At 35.7% G+C, this 8,067-nt stretch overlaps 1 pseudogene; it reads left to right on the forward strand.

The window, feature by feature from the left end:
• The first annotated feature begins 832 nt into the window (after positions 1–832).
• On the forward strand, positions 833–2,258 carry LOC141543909 (cytosol aminopeptidase-like; annotated as a pseudogene).
• Positions 2,259–8,067: the final 5,809 nt, after the last annotated feature.

The raw sequence follows: 8,067 nt of genomic DNA on the forward strand, positions 1-8,067 counted from the left end.
CGTCAAAAAAGAACAGTATTAGTACTACCAAACCAGGTCAAATTATGTTATCTGGGACTCAATTCTTATAGGATAAGAGAGATAGAGGATAAGGAAGAAAGGAAGGGATGGCAATTGCAACACGTTTAGATGATCTGATTGTGAAACCAAGTTACTAGAGCAGTGTCAAAGAATCATGATTGGATTGGATTTTATAGAGTGAAAGCTATCTGTGGGGAAGACCTTTAAAAATTAGTTTGCTGGGATCCACCTGTTGATGATGATTATGATACTGATAATGTTTTTATTTTAAATTAAATCAAAAGTTTTAGATTAAATAAGATAATATTTTCAAAGTGTTTAGTAGAGTGGCCATACTACAATAAAGATACAAATAAATACTTATTCCTTTTCTCCTTCCTTTCTGTGTTTAAATTCCACTTTGCCAATGAAGGACAGAAAAACCTCAGCTGTCATATAATAGGTTTTATTATTTTCCCTAATGATTCATTTAATATACTCTTAGGACATTTTTCTTTACCTTTTGTGTGATATGATGTTTATAATGTATGTAGTACAACTTTCTTATGATGACAAGTCACTAGGGTGAATTTTCAGAGGTGATAGACCAATATAGTCTCCATGATTCTCAGAAAAATTGCAAAAAAGATACATTGCTCCTTCTCCACCTTTCAGGGTTCAGCTGCCTGCTCCCTCCCTCTCACTTCACATGCCCACTTTAAGGACTAGCTGCCTCTTCTGGCATGGAGGTGACTTAGGTGTCTGAAGCCTAGTGGGGAAGTTCCTTGTATGCTGGGACTTTTCTTGTTCACCCCTCTCAGCCAAAACAACCATGACAAAGAGCCCTTTTTTAGACTTCTGTGGTAAAGAAAAGGATGATAACAAAGCCCTTCAGTTTAAAAGCACAGGAGTCAAATTTGATAAACTTGTATCTAGAAAGCTTAGAGAACTTTTGGCCCTCTGTGGGTCTTCACTGAAGGCAGGCAAAAGATGTATATTTTATAGTCTTCATCAGTACTTTTCTAGTGTCATTGTAGCTGGTCTCAGTAAAAAAGATATCTGGGATAAATGAACTGGAAAACTGGAATAAAGGCAAATAAAATATCCAAGTTGCTGTTGCAGCTGTATGCAGGCAAAATCAGGACCTGGAAATTATTCTGTGGAAGTAGATCCCTATGGAGATACTCAAGCTGTTGCAGAAGGAATTATTCTTGGTCTCTATGAATTTAATGAGTTAAAGCAAAAAAGAAAGCTTCTGTTCAACTCTATGGGAGTGGAGATGATAAAGCTTGGCAGAGAAGAGTTGTGCTTATGAAGGGGAAGAACCTAGCCTGACCCTTGAAGGAGGCATTAGCCAATAATATGACTCCAAATTTGCCAAAGTCATGGAGCAGAAGTTCAGAAGTGTGAGTAACAACACAACAAACCATATAAGGACTAAGTCTTCTTAGCATGGCAAAAGAGTCTGGAGGACCTTAATCTTAGAAATCTAACTATAGAGCCAGTCCAAATGCTCACCATTGGTGTTTGTAGAAAAAGGAATTACCTTTGATAAAGGTGGCATCTCAATCACACTTTCTGCAAACCTGGATTTCATGAGAGCTGACATGGGAGGAGCAGCAATTATATGTTAAACCATTGGCACAGCAGAAATTATAAACTTAACTCTTGATCTTGCTGGTTTGACTCCACTTTGTGAAAATATGCCCAGTGGGAAGGCAAAGAAACCAGGAAATGTTGTTATGGTGAAGAATTGGGAAAATATTACAGATTGATAATACAAAATGTAGAGGGAAGACTCATATTAGATGATGCTCTCTGTTATGTCCACACATTTAACCCAAAGGTCATAATAAATGCTGCAACATTAACAGGTGCTATGGACATAGTTTTGGGGTCAAGTGCCACTAAAGGTTTTACTAATTCATCCTGTTTGGGGACTAAACTCCTTGAAGAACTGAAACAGGGGACCAGATGTGAAGGATGCCTCTCTTTGAACATTATACAAGACAAATTGTAGATTGTCAACTTGCTAATATTAATAATATTGGGAAATACAGAACTGGGAGAGCTTGTGCAAGCTGCAGCATTCCTGAAGGAATTTATAAACCATTTAAAATAGACTTATTTATATAATAGGAGTGATGAAAAATAAAGATGAGTTTCCATATCTGAAGAAAGGAATGTCAGAAGGGTCTACAGGGATCCTGTCAGTATTCCTTGTTCTAATGAGCAAAGAAAAAGAAAATTCTCAATGAAGTACTGATCTTAAAATTACTTTCTTTCATCTTAAATTGGATAATGGAGTTAATGACTTCCTAAGCTGGAATAAAATGAAACACATTTGGCTAGGATCATGAATACAACCATTTTACTTTACATAAAGATTCAGAGATGAGATACGTCAGATTTATATAGGACCATCCAACAGATTTTTTTTAAATTTATAAATTAATGTTGATTATTTTTAAAAATTCATAATCACACTGATTGAATTGAGAGGTAAAATGCTAATTATTTTAGATTTGCTACAAAAAACCATGAACAAAGTTATTAAAAACTCTTCTTAAAGTAATAAACTCATCTTTACATTAAAAAAAAAGATTCATACCAATAGACCCATGGTATTCTAATTAGTTCACATCTAGAGTAATGTGTTTAGTTCTAAATGCAGCATTCTAGGAATGTATTGAATAGATGTCTTGGAAAATGCCTTGAAGATGTGAAATATAATGGTAAAGGGATTCAAGTCCATGTTATATGAGAACTGGTTAAAGGAAAAGGAAATGTTAATTCTTCAAGAAAGTAGATATAGGAAGGAAATGATTGATATATTTGAAATCCTAAGCTTGTTCTTCTTGATTTCAACCCTAGCAACAATTGTGGAAAGAGGCAGATAAATTTCGTAAATATAAGAGCTATCCCAAAGTAAAATGATTTGTCTCTACAGATAACATGGTCCCTTTTACTAGTGTTCTTCAAGTTAATACCTAGATGATTTTTTTTTTGAGCCTGGGGTTAAGTGACTTGCCCAGGGTCACACAGAGCTAGGAAGTGTTAAGTGTCTGAGATCAAATTTGAACTCTGGTCCTCCTGAATTCAAGGATGGTGCTCTATCCACTGTGCCACCTAGATGCCCCCCTAGATGAATTCTTGTTGTGAATGTAGTCCTGACAAATGGTTATGTTGGTTGTTTTTCAGGCAGGGGTGGGGATAAATGCTCTCTTGGGTCCCTCCCAATTCTGACATTCTATGACCACTTCTTTGTATTCTCTCGCTTGACAGTATCATTTATTCCAGTTGTTCACTTATCATCTTTCTACAGATATTTTTGGACAATTCCATATTCTAAATTTGAAAATCCACCTCTCAGCTCTGGGGTCGTTGATTCTAGCTGCCAAAGGGCATCTCAGTCATCCTAATTACAATTCAAACTTAATATATCCAATATTAAATTATCTGGTCTCTTAATCCTAATTTTCTTTTTAGTTTTACTTTTTCAGACAATAACAGCAGCCAGGATCAACATAATTTGGTACATTAATTCATTTGCAAAGTTGACCAAGTAGGTAAAGCTGAACCAGACCAAATATACACAGAGGAAAATGTAAGTATATAAAATAGGATAGAGACAACTAGATGACACAATGGATAGAGCATTGGCCTTGAAGTTAAGATGACCTGAATTCAAATCAAGTCTCAAATATTGTCTTTTTATCCTCATTATAAACCTATGAAGTAGATATTATTACTATCATCATTTTACAGATGTGAAAAGTGAAATACTGAGAGATTAAATGATTTGTCCAGAATCACAGAGATAATAAGAATCTGAGGATAGATTTGAATCTAAATCTCCAAGTCCAATTTTCAAACTTCTGTGCCATCTAGCGTTCGTACATGTTCAATGAGCAAGGCATATATTTGAATTGTTGGGCAATATTGGCAATGATTGGATAATACTTTGAATGATTACAAGCTTCCTTGAAATAAAAACTTATATATGTATGTATGTAGTTATTTATAGTGTTCACATAGCCACTGAATTCTAAAACAACACACTTTCCAAAGAGTCAAAAAGTAGCAGTGGAGATTTTAATGTATGGTGGATGTAGGTACAAGGTAGTATATTATCGATGATTTGTAAGAAGTGACACACTAATCTAAAGAAAAACAGTCCTGAAAGATCTAGACCTCTGATAAATAAAATGAACAGTCTTTAAGACATACCCCCTTTCTCTTAGCAGAGAGAGATACAGCAGACATATGTAGTCAGACAGCCAGTGTGTTGGTTTTTTTTCCTTATCTATAATTTTTTTAATAAAAAAAGAAAGAATCCTAAAAAGATATCAAAAAAGCATTTATAAATGTAATATCTGGGAACACCCTCACTGTATATATGTTTTTTCCTCATAAGATTAATTCAAGTTCAAGGAATTCTGTGCATCTGCATCCCTAAGACTGTAATTTATAAATTTATATTACTGTTTCAGGTGCAATTATTTCAAAGGTAAGGCATTAAATGGAAGACAATTGTAAGAAAAATGTCAATTAAACATCTCTATAAACACACTCTTTCATAAATTTAGAAATCATTAGTGAGAAGAATGGATGTACATGGGAAGCATATGTGGAGGAATGCCCACGTGAGAAGTATGTGTAACCATATCACCTTCAGAGGCATCTCAAGTTTTTGATATGGCAGGTTCCCTTGATGATTTGGAGCTTTATCCTTGCTCTGCTTTTGTCTTGCAAAACATGAAATCTCTATACTGCCATGCAGATAGTTTCTGCAGACATAAGGTTATGAAATTCTCCTTTGGTCCTCTGTGGTCCTCTCCTAACTTCAGCTAGAGACTGATGCTCAGGTACTACATCTTCTTCCCAGAAAGAGGAGTGAGATTGCTAGAATTCCGTTAGCTTAAAGACTAGAAGCTTTTCTGCTATAGCCCTTTTGGGAAAAGTAAGCATTCTTAAAAAAGAACTTACTGCATGTTGAATGGTCTCCTTTCCCCTATCCTATAGAGAATTATTAGGAGAACATAGACAAGAGCTGGATAAGTTTTAAGAGAAAACTCAGCAATGGCTTTCCCTCTCAGTATAGGGTTTTCCTAATTCTCAGAGTTTTATCTGCAATGGACATTTCCTCTCTGGAACACTATTCATTTTTATATTTACATTGTATCTTGTATCTATTGTATTACATTTACATATATCTTGTGTCTATTTATTTATGTATCCATGTTATTTCTTGTTAAAAACATAATTTCCTTGTGAGTAGGAAGTTTCATTCATTGCATTTGAAACCTTGGAATTTTAGCACAGTGCTTTGATTGACTAATTGGTTCCTCATCTTGGGTGCTGATCTGTTTGTAATCTAGAGCCAAAGCTACCCTAGCTACTAAGTATCCCAAGAATACTACTTTTTTTTGAGTTGTAATTCTTGGTCACCAAGAGCTATCTCAGTCAGAATCTTCTTTCTGACTTAGAATCAAAAAGTTTGTATACTTCTCACTATCCTAGTGATAAACTGTTCACAGTCAGTGTTATTATTATTATTATTATTATTATTATATGTATATGTATATTCCATTGCCACAGCTTATTTAAAACCTTTCCCAACTTGGAAAATCTTGCCTTAACTTAGTCTCCTATTATAACCTTGAAGAACTGAAAGTCGTCTCAAACCCCAGATGACATAATGGCATAGAATTTCAGAGAATGGTTAAATCAGATATTCAAACCAAATTGCATGTACTCTTCTCCCTCAGTTTTTTTCTTTCTTTCCTTCAGCCAATAACACACTTTTCTTGTATCACAGTCACTACTGAGTCCTCTTCCAGATGTATATTCAGTATTTAGGTAGTGAACTCTTTATTTAAAACAGTGGATTGGGAATCAAATCTCAGGTCCCTATACTACCTTTCTTGCCTTTCCTTCTTTGTGGAGGAAATATTGGAGGACAAGTTATACCACTCTAGTCAAGTTACTTGGTGTCTCTGGGAATCATGTGGGAAAAAAAGAACTGGACCCCCGTACTAGAATTGCTAGACTGTGTGCATGACATTTGATTGAAAAAGCTACACTGATGTTTGTGCCTGTCAATTCAACATCAGCATATGTCCATGGTGCTGCTCTAGTTTCTGGTTCCAGCAATCCTGTTGTGCTGGAGCTATGCCAATTGTGTTGTGATATCTCAATTTTTGTTTGTCAGACATTGCTCTTCCTTGTGTCTAGTATTTATGGGTTGCTAATTGTGAATGTCAATGTTCTCAAATTCATGATCTGCTCTTAAATGTTTAGCAACTGATTTGAGGGGATAAATGTGTTTGGACACAGATTTAAGTTTAATTTGCCTTATTAAATTTCCATCATTTTCTTGTCTATTTACTGAACAAAACAATAAACCAAGCTCTGATTTGTAGCTTTTGCTACAGATTTCTGGGGAAAATGCTTCTATTTAAAAATATAACAATCAGGTCTCCCTAATCTTAGCTCCATCATATTCCTACTCTAAATTTTCTGTGAAGAAGGATTTTGTGTTTTGTGACTTTAAGGCAAGGCCTATTTCCTGCCTACTCCATTCTTCTTAAATGAGCAGGGAGCAAGAACAATAATCAATCAGTTAGCAATAAGCATTTTTAAGTGCTTACTATGTGTCAGGCACTGAGCAAAGCATTGGGGGTCCAAAAGACAACAGAAACATTGTCCCTGAAATCAAGGAGGTTACATTCTCATAGGAAGTGAAACATGCATCATGTTTGTCCTTCATTTTCAAAGAGAACCAAAGATAGCACAGGATGATATCTTGATTTGCAAGTGAATAACATTTAAGTGGAAGCAGAGCTGCACAAAATCATCAGTCTCACTATCTCTTCTAGAATAATAGAAGTCCAGTGACAAGACAAGGGTGACTAGTCATGGTCTGAGATGTAATGGATGACTTTGTCTTCTTTAATATCTGATCAAACTCTAAGTATTCCACAGAGACTGCTTCAGCTGCCTTCATAGACACTGGAACAAATTCTTCTCATCTACCCATTTTACCAAAGGAAGTCTTCACATGCTTCGGGGAGACAGTCTTCTAATTTGTCAGCAAGTTTGAGGCTTTTTGGTAACCCTCAACTTGGTTTAGCTCATCTACAGAGATGGTTTTACTAGGATATGGTTACTATGGATACTAAAGCTTCTTAGAGCCACTGCTAAGAGCTGGACACCATAGGTGGATGAGAAAAAGGGTTCAGCAGCTCTTATACCATATCTACTAGTCTTCTCTGCACGCCCCAAACAGACCTATTATGTGCAAGACATGTACATTGTAAATGGAAGACAATCTCAGAGGAAAAGCATTAACAGTGTGTTTGGAGGTAGGGCGAGGGGTAAGTAGAAAGGCTTCCTGCAAAAGGCAAAATCTGAGCTGAGACCTGCTGGAGGTCAGGAAAACTGGGAAGGGGAGGTCAGGATAGAGAGCATTCCAGGCATGGGGGATAACCAGAAAAAAGGCACACAGATCCGGTCAGGAAGCTAGAGAAAGTGACCATTGGGCTTTTGTAGAAATTAGAACATTTTCAGGAAATTCAGTCATCAGCAGTTTGCGAAAATTAGCTTTCCTACCATTAGTAAAGCTTGGGTGGCTAAAACAATTTTTTAAATTGAGGAGTAAGTCAGATTCCAGCCAGTGATGCATGGGTATACCAAATGCTATTTATGAGAATGGATAGACTTCTGCTGTACTGTAACAGTACCAAATGTAAATAATAAATTAAGATAAACTTATTTTAAAAAGAAATAACAGCAGAAATGATTTTGGTGAATATGTTCCTCCATATGGTGAAAGGGACTTGTAGTTTTTAGTGAGAATAGACAAGGGATTATAAAATCTGTCATTTTATAACACATTCAGTTTAACAAATATTTACTAAGCACCTACTGTTTGCAGAACATTTAGGTAGGCACTAGAGGAGATACAAGATTTAATTAAGAAATAGTCACAGAGGTTTTTTTCAATAAGGTGATTCAGTCCAATTCCAATAGACTTGAGATGGAAAAAGCCATCTGCTTCCAGAG

Source organism: Sminthopsis crassicaudata, chromosome 5 (assembly GCF_048593235.1).
Source record: "Sminthopsis crassicaudata isolate SCR6 chromosome 5, ASM4859323v1, whole genome shotgun sequence".
Lineage (NCBI taxonomy): Eukaryota > Metazoa > Chordata > Mammalia > Dasyuromorphia > Dasyuridae > Sminthopsis > Sminthopsis crassicaudata.